This window comes from Sus scrofa, chromosome 13, assembly GCF_054392235.1.
Source record: "Sus scrofa isolate SSC_HxYL_T2T_F1_AM1 chromosome 13, Sscrofa_HxYL_maternal_Yorkshire_Landrace_v2.0, whole genome shotgun sequence".
Classification (NCBI taxonomy): Eukaryota; Metazoa; Chordata; class Mammalia; order Artiodactyla; family Suidae; genus Sus; species Sus scrofa.
In genome coordinates this window covers 113,431,001-113,447,105 of record NC_139395.1, presented here as the reverse complement: position 1 = coordinate 113,447,105, position 16,105 = coordinate 113,431,001, and positions in this window count along the sequence as shown.

Sequence of the window (16,105 nt, the reverse complement as noted above, 5' to 3'; positions counted from 1 at the left end):
TGTTAAAGTATCCTATTATTATTGTATTCTTACCAGTTTATCTCTTTATGTCTGCTAGTATTTGTGTTATGTATTTTGGGTGCTCCTATATTACGGGTATACATGTTGATGAATGTAATATCCTCTTCTTGAGTTGATCCTAATAGTGTCCTTTTTTTATCTTTCTTTATGGCCTTTGTTTTATTTTTTAATTTTTTTCCCATTTTAAAAAATTTTATTGAAGTATAGTTGATTTACAAGTTGTAATAATTCCTGCTTTACAACAAAGTGACTCAGATACACATATACACACATCTATTCTTTTTCAGATTCTTTTCCCATATAGATTATCACAGAATATTGACTGCATAGAGTCCCCTGTGCTGTAGAGCACGTTCCCATTGGCCAGGCATTCCATATACAGTGTGCATGTACGGTCTTTGTTTTAAAGTCTATTTTGTTTGATATTTTTACTTTCTTTTCATTTCCATTTGCATGAAATATATTTTTCCATCTTCTCACTTTTGTCCTAAGGTGGGTCTCTTGTAGGAAGCATATTTTAGGCTCTCTCTCTTTTTTTCCCCCAGAAACCCTCTTTCTTTTTTTCTTTTTAGGGCTGCATCTGCAGCATATGGAAGTTCCTATACTAGGGATCAAATTGGAGCTGCAGCTGCCATCTTATGCCTCAGCTTGTGGGAATGCCAGATCCTTATCCTTAACCCACTAAGTGAGGCCAGGCTTCAAACCCAGGTTCTTAACTCACTGAGGCACAACAGAAACTCGAGGAGACCATCTTTTCTTTGAGAGAGTTTTTCCCTTTCAAAGTTGGTTTATTTTTCCTCTTCCCACATCTTAAATACCAAGTGGTCCCCAAGATTCTGGCCTCAGTTGTTGTTTTTACCTCTTCACATACTCTCTGTGGGTGATACCGTTCAGTTTTGAGGTATTAACTGTCTGTATAATTGGAAACAATGTCTCTGTCTTTATAATCCAGCAGACCTCTATCCTGACCCCTAGATTAAAAAATACCATCCTTTCTGGGGCCCCACAGGTCCCCAAACATAGATGATGACTGGAGCCATGATCTACATTTACATTAGTTCCTCCTCCTTCATTCTCCATCTGATTTAGTAACCTCCCCTTTCATTAAGTTACCAAGAAGGACTGCAAGGCAGAGGCCTTATTGCCACGTTTCTTTTCCTCTCCCTTACATCCAGTGAAGCCTCGTCTTCTGGCAGTTTTAGCTCCTTTGTTTTATATCTGTTCCCTCTCCTCTGCAATAGTTCAGGTCTTCAGCCACTCTTACCTGGACTATTTTTTTTTCTTTTTAGGGCAACACATGTGGCATATGGAAGTTCCCAGGCTAGGGGTCAGATTGGAGCTGTAGCTCCTGGCCTATGCCACAGCCACAGCCACGCCAAATCCGAGCCACATCTGTGATCTACACTGCAGCTTGCAGCAATGCTGGATCCTTAACCCACTGAGAAAGGCCAGGAATTGAACTTGTATCCTCATGGATACTAGTTGGGTTCTTAATCTGCTGAGCCATAGCAGGAACTCCTTACCTGGGCTATTTTTCATTGAGCACTTTGATTCTGGTCAGACTCATTTTTCATAGAGTTCCCAGAAGTATCTTGTGAAAGTGTACAGTTCACCCTTGAACAACATGAACTTGAATTGCAGGGGTTCACTTATATGCAGATATCTGTTCAATAGTAAAACTATGGTACTACGTGGTCTGGGGTTTGTTGAATCCAAAGCTGTGGAGGAACCAAGGGCCCAAAGGGCCAACTGTAAGTTATACACAGATTAACCACCCCACATTGTATCTTACTAGATCACGCCTCTTTTGCAGCTCCTTGTTGCTTATGGGATAAGGCCAGTCTTTGGGTGGTATCACAAGACCCTCTAGTCTTACCTGCCTGCCTCCCCGCTCGTCTCTTGTTATTCCTTCCCTGGCACTTTTTTCACGTTCCATAGTGCTGTAGTTCTCTGGCCTCTATTTTTCTAGCCTTTGTTCCTTTGTTTAGGTTGTCCCCTCCGACCATCCCTCCTCTGTTGTTGCATGAAGACATATTTTTCTCTCTCCTAGAACAGCTTGGGTGTCACCTTCTGGGGATAGTCTTGCTTTCTGTTTAGGTAACCTTCATAGGAGATTTAAAATACTCAGTGCTTATGTCTATCATTGCATTTAGCCTATTTCCTTTTTTCCCCTTCTAAATAGTGTTTAAAACATCTCTTCCCCTATACTGGTCTTAAGGGCAGGAATAAATATATTTATTTTGTATCTCCTGTGCTGAACTCATAACTTAACACATTTTAACTCAGTCAATAGTTACTGAATTAATCTTGAGTTAATGAATGATTGAAAATCAACAACTATTTGTACATAGATAAGCTTGCATTGTTGACTTAGAAAATATCTCAGAAGAATCTTTTATTAAACCCTATATAAATACAAATTCACATTCTAGCTCATATTTATAAGGATCTGAGGCAGAGAATCATAGAGAATTCTGCATTTTTCTGCCATTCTATATTTCCATTGGTCTGATTTTCTTTGAAAGTGTTTGTTGGAGAATGTTAAACATACTTGAATCCTCTTACTGTGAAGCTACTGAAAGGTAGAGATTAAGAGATAAATAGTGACAGGTGGTGGGGAAGAAGGGGTAGACTGTGAGTTTAGGATGTAAATGTTCCAAAATTAGGTTATGATGATGATTGTACAACTATAAATATAATAAAATTCATTGAATTATTTTTTTTATAAATTTTATTTTATTTATTTTATTTATTTTTATTTTTTTTGTCTTTTTACCATTTCTTGGGCCACTCTCGCGGCATAAGGAGGTTCCCAGGCTAGGGGTCTAATCGGAGCTGTAGCCACCGGCCTACACCAGAGCCACGGCAATGCGGGATCCGAGCCGCGTCTGCGACCTACACCACAGCTCACAGCAACACCGGACTGTTAACCCACTGAGCAAGGGCAGGGATCAAACCCGCAACCTTCTGGTTCCTAGTCGGACTCGTTAACCACTGCACCACAATGGGAACTCCCATTGAATTATTTTGTAAAAAGAGAGGAATATTAGTAAATGTAGATGGGCCCGTTGGAATGGCTTCTTTAAAATCTACTTTCAAAGCTGTTCTAAAACCATTTCGAGGAAAAAAAAAATTAACCAGTTCTTTTGAACACCTAGGAGGCATAGAGAGCTTACTCCACTTTCAGGTAATATTACTTGAAGGAAGGGACATAGCAATTATGGTATCTTTATAAGAATTTCTCTGTGGGGCAGTTATTCTATAGAGTGGCCCAGCTCTTGAATTAGTGTGTTACCAGTAGAGTCTCTTAAAAGACTATGTTTATTGGTTGACACTATAATAACAGCAATGCAAGCCTGGTAGTTGATATACAATCTTTGATCATTGTTCCATATTACTAAGCCTTCATCCACACTCAATCCATCATCCAGCACAGTCACCTGCATTACGAAATGAGGGCCAGCTTTTGTTCAGCAATGCATTTGATAAGTTCAATCTTCTATACCTGGAACCAGGTGGTGATATGGCTAGTCTGTATTCAAGTGGAGAATAATTTATTGTGATTTTTGGCATGCAATTTCACCCCTGCTGGTTTAGAAACTCATTACATGGTAGAGGTGATTGCTAATCAAGATTTCTCGGCCTTATTGTCTCCCTGATAAGTCTTCTCACCCCTCCCACTCTCTGTATTTTATCCCAATTTTCAGCTGATATCAGCATGTCGCATGTCTTGCTACAAGTAATAAAACATTAAGAGGGTTGTGTGATATTTTAAAATATTAGGGAATAGTTGTAAATCATGTAAATGATTTTCATTTGGATTTTCTGATCATGACATCTCTGTAATGGGAATGTCTGAATCTGAGGCATTAGGGTATTAAAATAGTCCATTATCTGGAGACCCATCTTCTCATTGGTCTATAAAAGCTTGAAAGGGGCCTTATCGTGCCTATTCCATTGCCATCCATTCTTGGAACTATGACAAAGGGGAGCAGGCTAGAGCTAGTTGGTATGAAACTGTGTTTGTAGCTGACATGGTGTGGTGTGTTTTCAGGGCACTGAGAAACAGGAGAGGGGATGGATGAAATGGGATTTAAAGTAGAACCACATGGGAAGAGTGTTACATGTGTTTTTACTCTTAATCATTTCACAATAATTACTAGAAAACAAAATTGCAATTTGGTGTGTAATTTTAATATTTAAATCCATTAAAATGAAATTAATAACAGTTAATTCATACTTCTCCCAAAATAATAGCATTTATACTTTTGTGTATTTTGCACAAATATTATTCCTTTTAGTATTATCTTAAATATTTATTTTGCAGATTAAAGAGGGTAACTCTTCTTTATCCTTAGAGGGTTTTGTTGTTGTTTTGATACCTATGATTTTAGCAAAGTCTTAGGGAACAATATTGTGTGTAAATAATTGGTGCATGGTGTACTTTTTAAATATATTAGCAGTACAGCAAAATGTAATATTATACTTTCATAATTTATTTTTAAATATCTCCAGGGAAGGTTGCTATTTAAAGAAATCCTCAGTAAAGGATTTTATAAAGCAAATTCTTAGCCCCTAATCAAAATGTTATATGTTGGGTTTGCTTAAAGCTATGGACGCAGTTATATGTAAAACAGAGTTTTAGAGTCCAACAGAAAGTATTTCTGGACTGCGGATAAATTCCAAGGTAAAGTTATTTAGCTTTAATTCTCAATGAGATTTTATAGCACATTCAAAGTGGTTTTTTTGTAATTACACCTGAAACTTATGAAATATTATATACCGCTTGACCGCAATAAAAAATAAAATAAATCTGAAATTGACAGTCTATTTAGATGAGAACACAGGAGGCCACTTCTCTGCTGAGAACACATTGCCCCTTTAGCCCTCCAGGCCAGGGCAGTGTTTCCCTTCCACACCAGCTGTGTGGCCTGTGCCTTGGGACTGAGCAGATCCCCCTCTGGATGTGAGCCTGTGGCTTGCTGGGCCTCTCCTTCTACATCCAGGAGCAGCACTCCCCAGTTGTGGCTGCTCCAAGTTGAAATTTGAAGTCATGAAATGTTCAGGATGTTTTCTTTTCTCAAATTATAATGATGTTTGCTCCATGTTTTACTCAGCTTTGCAGAAACATGTGTAGGTCAGAAGCCGAAACTATGTCCATCTTCACCCAGGATCACCTGTGCTGACCTGTACCATGTCCTCTGATTGGCACTTTGCTTAGTCTCATACACTTCCTAAAATACTTCGATTTTGTGTGAATTTCTGGCTCCAAATTATAAATACAATTTAACAAATTTAAAAAAAAACAGAAAGACAAATACCATATGATATCACTTGTAGGTGGAATCTAATGTATGGCACAAATGAACCTTTCACAGAGAAGAAAATCACAGGCTAGGAGAACAGACTTGTGGTTGCCAAGGGGGAAAGGGAGGGAGTGGGATGGATGGGTACTTTGGGGGTTAATAGATGCAGACTATTGCCTTTGGATTGGATTAGCAATGAGATCCTGCTCTGTAGCACTGGGAACTCTGTCTAGTCACTTATAATGGAACATGTAATGTGAGAAAAAAAATGTATACATGCATGTGTAACTGGGTCATCATGCTGTACAGTAGAAAAAAAAAAGGTAATAAAAAAAAAAACAAGGAGACTCAAACCAGTACAAAAATGACTCTCACCAAGACCCAGCTTCCAGTTCTGTCAGGTGTTTGTTTCCTTAGTAGGTGACTGATTCCACCTCAATTGGCATTTGATAAAATGTCATCATGTCTATGGCAGGCCAGGTGCCCTCAATATCAAGCCCACTGGTAGAGTTGCTGCTGTGGTAGGGTAAAGGTGGCCTTGCCCCCTCCCTCTTAGCTCCCTTATCTAATCTTCATTGTGGTCACTTTTGCTAGGGTTTAGAAAAAAACTGTTTTTTGTGTATGATCCTCAGCCTTGTGGAGGTGAGAGAACCAGAGATACACAGGTGTGTGTGTGTGTGTGAACTGACGATGTTTGGTTGCCTTATGATAAGGCAATATGATTTACATAATATTACTAAGTAATAATAATACTAATACTCATATTACTAAGTTTTATTATTGCATATGTATATATATAATTTATAATATGGGAAAAAAAGCCACTATGACAAAATAGTGGACAATTTAAACTGGAAGAAAAACAAATAATTTCAAGGCAGTGTAGTCCCCTTTCAACAGACTTCGCTAGATGATATGGAGGGAAGTGACCTAGGGCCCAGAGAGTTTGAACAGAACAAGGCATCCAGTCTAGATGAGGTCATTCCCCTTTAATTTTAGCTACAATGAGGAGGCTGACCTCATGTTGACAAATGGCAATTTGTTTAATAATCTATGGAGAAATTTTCTAAAAAAGAGTTGCTATTCTGGGTTTAAATTTCATATATGGAACTGACCCTTGAAATCATATGCAAACTTTTGTTTGCATGTGTGAATATTTCTAGGGATAGGTTTGTGTGAGTGTACATTTTTCTGGGGATTGGTTCCATTTTGTGTGTGTGAGTGTTTCTTTTAGGGCCACAGGTATGACATATGGAAGTTCCCAGGCTAGGGGTTGAATCCAAGCTGCAGTGGCTGGCCTACACAACAACCATAGCAACACAGGATCTGAGCCTCATCTGCGACCTGCACCACAGCTCACAGCACTACCGGATCCTTAACCCACTGAGAAAAGCCAGGGATTGAACCCATGTCCTCATGGATACTAGTCAGGTTCGTTACTATTGAGCCATGACAAGAACCTGTAGTTTTATATTTTTTATATTATTCTCAAAAGGATGTGTGAATACTCCCACATCTTAAACCATTTAGGATTTTAGATAATAGGAATGGAAGCTTGTACTATTATTCAAAACTTTTCACAACACCTCATTGTTGCTTCCTTCCTGGAGGAGGTTTAGAGTCCCACTCCACTGATATTGCAATTGGTCATGCAGCTTGCTTGGGCCAGTGAAATGTGAGTGGAGGTGACACATGCCACTCCTAAGCAAAAGCTTTAAGAGACATTGAGTAGTTCCATCATTACTTTTGTACCTCTGGCAGAAGACCGACATGTCCCAGAGAGGGGATGTGCCTGCTACCTGGCTGGGGATGAAGATTCCAGAGCTGAAGCTGACAGCTGAACATGTTACATGAGGGAGAAATAAACTCTATTGTTGTAAGTCATTGAGATTTGGAGGTTTTTTGCAGCTGGCAGTATACTTAGCTGAACTGACTGATCCAACACACGGCAGCCTGAATTACATTCAGAATCCAACTGGAAAGCCCTAGTGTAATGAGCTTTCTCTGGTGTGGCACATTTAAAAGTGACACATTTTCCTATGGATTCTTTTTGGTCCTTTAGATTCCCCAATGGAGTCAGAAATAAGACTCCTGTGGTTAGTCTGTTAGGAGTCAGTGAGTTCATTTTATTGGGCCACAATCCTTCTCTCCGGAGGAAGTCACTTCAGGCCTGTTTCTCCTTTCTGCCTGGCGGCTAGTATGTGCAGGCAAGAATTACTGATATGAGTGTCTGAGGTCAGGAATAGCTCTCTGAAGCATAACGCAAGGCACCTAACACACTAGGTATGAACAGATTGAAAGATTATGGGGTACATATCATTTGTGGTGCAAAGTACAGTACAGATTCATTTTCTAAAATGATCCCTTACTCCAGGTGTGACAAGCATGAAGAATAGGTGTTACCACAGTAGAGCACAATGAAAGGCCACCCAAGAAAGTAAACAGATTTCAGAGGTGACTCATAAACAGAGTACTGCCTTTGAGAAAATAAAAAAGCCATCCATTACCCACACAAAGTGCATAATAATAAGGACAAGCACTTTATCACTTCATATTTGACGTCTAGAGGTCAGAACTCCCACAAGGGAAATACTGTAGAACCTCATACTTTAGTCAGAATGAGCTGCACTTGAATCAAAGATCTGTTCTTTCTTTAGAGAGATTTGATATAGTCTTAACTATTGTTCCCGTTAAGCAGTCACAGTTTTTAATAATGTTACTGTTTGAAAAATTTCACTAAGTTAATTGTCCCTATTGACTTAAAATGGGGAAAGTTGATGGGAAGCTCATAAAAGATCTGCCCTGAAGCTTTTTACTCAATGGAAAATGATTCTAGGAAACTCTGTCACTATAGTTACTAATACCCCCAAGTGGATTAATAATTTCTTCCTAATCTAATACATGTAAGAAAATGTTCAATTTCTCTTCATCACAGATTATAAGACTTCATTTACGTTATGGGATTTACTCATTCATTCATTCATTCATTTAACATTATTAATTGCATGCTCTTTGCTAAGGACTATTCTTGGAACAGGAGCTCAGCAAGAATCTGCCACAAGGTGGTTACATTCTAATGGGAGAAGAAGGCAGAAATTAAGTAGCAACAAAAAGAAATAACTATGTGGTATGTCAGATGGTGATACTCTGAAAATTATAAAGTGGAATAATAAGCAATAAAGAATATGAGCATGAGATGGTTGAGTTGCTGTGGCAGCTACAGCTCAATTTTACCCCTACCCTGGGAACTTCCATATGCCATGGGAGCAGCCCTAAAAAGACAAACAAATAGAAGAAGAATATTCCATTAAATAAGAGTTCTGCCATTTAAAAACCTTTATCAGTGTATAAAATCTCATGACTTTTGGTTATATTTATGTCTGGAAAGGTTGCCATTTCAACTTCATTTACCTGAACCACCACAGACATAGATCATGAAACAGCATTAAATCAAAAGTGAATTGGTTGTGTACAATATATCAGATGAATCTGAATAAGACTACATTAAAGAAATACATAAAGAGTAAGTATACACTATCTTCCTTCCTCTGTTTAGATGATGAATTTTATTGTTTACAATTCATGGAGGTCCCACAAAAATTTATGATTAAAATGCTACATTTATGATAAAATGCTATTATCCTTAACAACATCTACTAGTAAAAAATACCTTTCCTGGTATTCATAAAGTACAGGAATAAAAACTAGCAAACAATATGCATTATATGAATTTCAAAGGCAATTAGTAAAAGAAAGTGCTGGTGTCATATAGGGAGGCTGTGTCTATGTGCACATATGAACACTTTTAAAAAAAGCATACTGCATACACTGCTAAACTGCATTATCCAACTGGAGGCCTAAAGTATGTATTTCAGGACTTGTGCTTTAATTATCTCTTCAAGTGTTCGTGATCACTTGAGACAGAATAAAGGAAGCATTTAAATAGGAAAAGGTGATTTATTTATAAATGGTGCTGGAACAATTGCTTATGCACCTGGGGAGGAAAAAAGGTGGGCACACCACTTAAAAAAATCCAAATAAATTAAATGTTTACATATAAAAACAATGTATTCATTTAAAATCTTAAAAATACATAGGAAAATATTTTTATAAACTGGGAGTAGAAGAGACCTTTCTAAGCTGGGCAGGAAATCTAAAAACCAAAAAAGAAAACATCTGATGACAGAGACTAAACAATTTGGTTTAGCAAAAGACACAATTAAAAAAAAAGAGAAATTATATGCAGTAAAAAAGACTGCAATCCAGATGGCCAATAAAAGGTTACTATTCATAAAATATATAAGGTTCCTATGTGTTGATAAGAACAAAAAGCAATGGATCGAAAAATGGGAAAAAGCTATGTGTGACTAGGCAAGCAGAGTGGCAGAACAAAATAAACAGTCACAGAAAAGATGCTCACCCTCACCACTAGTCAAGAAAATGCAAATTAAGTAAAAGTGAGATTGAGATGCCCTTTTTTAGTGGTCAGATTGGCACAAACTTATAAAAAGCAATACCATCCAGAAAGCACAGCAAGCCTTAGAGGAACACACAGCCTTTCCTGTGAGAACAGAAATAGTCACAACTCAACCCAATATGCCTGTGAGTTGACCCAGTAATCCTACTTCTGGCTATTTATGGTTAAAAAATAGTAAATAAAAGCTGTGGTATATGATTAAGAATATGCTAACTACAGCTTTGCTTGAAGAAGCAAAAGAACCGCATTTCCTTCAATAGGAAGTAGAACTAAGATGCATCAAATCCTTTTCTAAAATTAAGCAGGATATGAATAAATTATGAATAAGACATTTAAAAGATATGCTCGTGTGTGTGTGTGTGTATAGCTATATAAAATTTGGCAGAATCTTGCCTAAGCAAGAACAAAACTTTGACATGTATTGTTTTTTATTCAGGTATAGTTGATTTACAATGTTGTGTTAATTTCTGCTGTACAAAAAGTGATTCAGATATACATATTTATATATATATACACATTCTTTTTTATATTCTTTTCCATTATGGTTTATCCCAGGATACTGAATATAGTGCCATGTGCCATACAGTAGGACCTTGCTGTTTACCCATTCTACATATAATACCTTACATCTGCTAGCCCCAAACTCCCACTCCGTCCCTCCCCAATCCCTCCCCCTTGGCAACCACAAGTCTGTTCTCTTTGTGTGTCTCTTTATGTTTCATAGATAGGTTCGTTTTGCCTTATTTTAGATTCCACATATAAGTGATATCATATGGTATTTGTCTTTCTCTTTGACTTACTTCCCTTAGTATAATAATCTCTAGTTCCATCCATGTTGCTGCAAAATGGCATTATTTCATTCTTTTTTATGGCAAATATTTCACTGTATATATGCACCACATCTTTATCCTTTCATCTGCTGATGGATACTGAGATTGTTTCTATGTCTTAACTATTGTGAATAGTGCTGCTATGAACATAGGGATGCACGCATCTTTTTGAATTATAGTTTTGTCCAGATATGTTCCCAGGAGTGGGACTGCTGGATCAAATGGTAGTTCTACAGTTTTCTGAGGAAACTTCATACCGTTCTCCACAGTGGCTGCAACTTACAGTCCCACCAACAGTGTAGGAAGGTTCCCTTTTCTTCTTATCCTCTCCAGCATTTGTTGTCTGTAGACTTCTTAATTAATTTTTTAAATTGAGAGACTACACAAATATTTATGTTAACAGTGAGCTAAAAGCAATCTTTTAAAAGGTTTTAAGAGCTAACAATGCATTAACTTACTTCAAAAGTCAAATTTATTAACACAATGGAAACCCTCTCCCCTTTTAAATTTTCTTCTTGGTTTAAAATCCTAAATCTGACTCTCAGTGAGATGGTCTTTTACGAATGGGCCAGACTTCTATTTCTAATTATAAGACATGTTTATTAGATATAATCCTACATGTGAAGTAAATTACTCCCTGCAGTAAATTAAGCATTTGATAATTTCACAGTTTCGGTCCTTTAGGGAAGCAATTAGAGTAGTGGAGAGGGATTTAACACATTCATGAAGAATGTAACTGTCTTCCAACTAGTTCAATCTGTGTAAATGAAGCAGCCTCCTCAGCTGGCAGAATTAGATTCAACATGTTCATGCCCAGAGATCAAAATACTGTGATGCTTTTATATCGCATACTACAAACGTAATTAACATTCATAATAGAAAGTATGGAAAATAGAGGGGAAAAAAGACGATAAAAATCATCCATAATGCTTCTATCCGGAGATGACACTAGAAACCTGGTGCTTATTCTAGGCATGCAGGCAAAGAGGTCCGGGGAGAAGGAAGTCATCCCAAATCACAGTGAAAAAACAAGAACCAGTCAACAGGAGGTGTGTTTATTATTAATAATGGAAACATTTATTGTTATTATTTATTAACATTAATAATAATAATAATAATGGGAATACTATTTAAGTTGCTCTTATATAAACTTATATGTTACTTAATTTTGTAGCTGATTTCTCCTTATTTCAAATGAAGCCTGTGCAGCATCAGTTTATCAGTGAGCAAAACATTCTCTTATATTTCTAAAGAACAAACAAGACAGGCCAGACAAAAAAAGCCAGCATTAGATATAATTCTCTCTTCACTGACCACAGCCAGCACCACTTGCATGAACCCTGCCATCACCTCGGCCTCCATCAAGATCCCACCACAGTGTCATTCTCCTCTATCCACTCCAGGCCAAGGATAACAACATCATTATCCTTCAGGGCCTCAATCCTCAATTCACAGCCATCTCTGTCAAGCCCTTAATTAATGTTATTTTCATCAACTGTTCTCGACCAGGAAATTGATTTACTATCATAGAGTGACTGGACCACTATCTTGTTCCAAAAGACAGAGGTCTTCTAATAAGTACACGCTTTCAAGTATTTTTTTCCTAGTAGACTTTTTATTATTATTCCTATTGCCATTAATCCAAAGTTCAATTAAGACCTTTGTTCCAGATAAGGTTTTATTTTCAGAAAAGGGGGGAAATAGAATCAATCTGTTTTAACATACAGTATTTTCAGCCTGCTTTTTTTTTAATTTTCTTATTTCTTGGCAAAATTGGAATCATTCTGGTTTTATATTTATACTGTTTTGTAACCTATTGTTGGTTACAATTGTATTGGTTAATCGGAACTAGAACTGGAAAAGATAAACAAGAAAGCCAGAGTTACTGAAAAAGATCTCTTTCATCCACCACGTTTGACCATTAGCAAAAACTTCAAAAGAACTTGAATTTACCTTCAACACAACTCATCTTATATACTTTTTCTTCATTTTAGAATCCTAAAACAACAAGATGACTCATGCTTCCATAACACAAAACAAACACAATTAGGACAACTACTTCCTACTAAGGCTTATAGTTTTAAAAGAGTATTAGCCAAAGAAGACAATGCTTAACCCAAAATAGTAAATATCATAAAGTAGAATTTCAGGCACTCTAGAAATTGGAAAGATTTCTGGGTTTTTCCTAATACCATCCCCCCCACACACACATATCTACCAGAGACCATCCACAATATCTATTCATAAATCAAACTCTGTCAACCAGGACCCTAACTAAACTACATGAAATTCTAAGAAGAGAATATTAACCCCTCTGGCCACAACAGAATAACAATCAATATTCAGACATTCTGGAAAGCATGCCTTCCTTTTAAAAATATGCACAAGCAACCAAATTATGCAAAATCCATCAGGTTGACATCAGAAAGCCACAACTGAATACAAGCTACAAAGCAAAAGGAATGCTAGAGAATATTGACTAAATTTTCATTGTTTAGCACAATTTAGTAGATCACTGAAGCTTCAAGTGGTGATGCATGGGTTATAGCCAATATGAGAAAGGTGAGTATCTGAATGATTCAAAAATTATCGTTCAAAAGAGTGTTTTATATTTAACTAAAATTCTCCATGATGCATCTAATGTTCAGTATTACAATAAAAATCCTTAGAGAGAGGCTAGTTGGAAAAAATGTTCAAAGCTTATAAAATGTTCCATTTGCTTCTTTCCACTTATTGCACTTAAAGCTTAAAACCCAAGCTAGGGAAAGTATTCGAATACCCAAGTGGTTATTGGAGAGATTCTGAAGGCACTAAGCTACGATCTCCTCAAGTAGAAAGTATTGTTTGATGGCACTTACAAAATGCTACAAGCAGAAAAGTGGAAGGTTTGAACAAGCAATTCCTTCAGTCAAACTCCTAGACAGACCTCTCTCCTTCTCAAGGTAAGATTATTTGTCAAACCAATAGGAAGTCACTAGTCATGCCTCTAAACCTGTTTAATCTTTTGGGAGTAGTGGTCCTGCTGTCCTTTGGCTAATTAGGCTTTTTGAATAGAAAATTCTAAGATATTTAGAACTGTTGAGATTTTTCCAACAAAATACATTTGGAAGGAATTAATTATATACATGTGCTCCACCACAAATAGGTGAGAATAATGGTAACATCTGTAGCCATCATGTAAATCCAGAGCATAAATAAAACACTTGCAACTCTGGTTACACCACAATAAAACATTATCTTCATTTTCAATCCCTCCAACAGTTATCTGATCTTAATTCTGAGAAGCTGACAGAGGAAGACAAGACTTAAAAGATAAACATACACACAAGTAAAATGATGTTTAATATCTCTTCATTCTGAATGCTAGTTGTATTTATCAAGGTAGTCTCTGTTGATGCTCAGACACTAATACCAGGTCTGCCTATAAAATAATGACAGGTCTGCTTCCAGTTGAGGTATCATTCTCATATTTGTTTTTAATCATCATGTCGTATACACAGTATCTCTCAGGAAATAATGCTATTATAATGACACACATGGAAAGAACATGGTTGCAAAAAAACCAGAGCAAACAGGTAAGATAAATAAACAGCAAATACTTAATTTCCACCAAACATGAGTATATTTTAGTTTCTGTTAAATTAGACTGAAAAGGAAGAGAGAATTCACACAGCTTGTGGTTCTGTTGTACCTTTGCAAGGCCATTTTAAATATAAAATGGAGGAATTCTCTCTGAGAAAGAAGAATCATTTCCTTTTCCTGTTAGAAAAACACAGTCCCCTGAACATTATATCAGGATATTGCCCATCATATCCTTGCAAGTCCAAATTACCGAAACATTCCAGTGTTTGAGAAAAATCAGCTCTGTCCCCATGGACTTAAAAAGAAGAGCCTACTTGAAAAGTTCCCTTTACTTGCTTGAGTTCATTTTCAGCACCATTTTCTTGTATCTGTGTAGCACGGCCCAATTTTGATGAACAGGGCTGCACTACCCTTGGGAGCAGGCCCTGATTAAAAAGGAGCTAAAATTTGGGAGAAAGAATTTTTTTTAATGAAAACCCCTTAATCCTGCTCCAGGGCTAGAAGACGGATACCCCCAATGGAAAGATAAGCAAGCTTTTCTGTGAAGATTATTCCTGTTGAAGGAAATATTCATTCAATTTTAATATTTTAATTGCATGATAAAAAACTGAAATAATAACTTTCTGTGGTGACTAGGATGAATTCATAACTCCTATTTACCACTTATATTTATGCACATAACAATTATGTGGAAGCAATATATCAAACCCTGAATTCATTCAAATCTTTCATTGCAGTTTTCAAAGGAGATGCCACATTCAATCATTTCAGCACCCTTGCTTGTTAAGAGCCATTCTGGAAATAAGAATACATGCTTGTCTATTAAAAATGATGCATTTAGAACTAGTTTCTATGGAGGATACAAAAGAAAGGTAAGAGGACCTTCCCTCTTCCCTTAATGGTCCCATAGAAAAGATGGAGAATAACATGGAATAAGGTATTGCTGATTCCAAGTCCACCAAGGCTAATGGCCTAATCAGTTTGTTTCATCCTCCCTAATCGCCAGTGATTGTTTTATTTAAAGTCAAGCACTGAAGTTCATCTTTGGCTATGGTGACTCTACCTGGAGCTGCCAAGCTGGAGGGCTCATTCATGTATGCCTTCAGCAAATCTTTGTTAAATACCTACTGTCAGGCACCCTTCTAGATGGCAGGTGTAAGCCATACAGAGGAAAACAAAAGGGAGACGACTGCAGCACCTGGACAAAACCATGTCTAATGTCAGACTGACCCCTGGACTTTTTAGTTACACGAGTCAATAAATCTCTTTTTAGTTAAGGCATTTTGAGTTGGAGTTCCTGTCTCTTGCAACCAAGAGTCCTAACTAGCACCACACCCTTTCCACCAGGGTCTAAGGGTGATAATCAGAATAAAGCCTCACCTTCTTCTACTGATGCCTTGCCTGCTCCCAGTTATGGTCCTAGCCCTAAGCCAGTTAGAACAGCCTTGTTACCCATTCCTCTCTATTCCTAGTATTTCTATACCCAATTCTGGAGTGACTCTCCAAATCTAACTTGGATTGGTCCCAAACATTTGGAAGTAACCTACACTTTAAGTCCACCTTAGACTGGTCTTTGGGGAGAAAAGAAAACCTGTATGTATCCACAGTTCCACATACACACATGCAAACATACCACAAGAATCAGAGACATGGAGCTGAATATACAGCACTAGGGCATCTCCCTCTACCTCTTATCAAATGCAGGAAGGCTGTTCTATTGTCCCTGGCCAAACATTAACCAGACTCTGGTTAAATAATTCCTTCCAGAGGCAGGATGCTTAACTAACTCAGGCACCATGTGTGTCATTGTTGGACAGCTTCTATATCTGAGAACTGTCATTACTATACAGAAATAAAGTTTCTCCCTCTGAAATTTCCATTGCTTTATT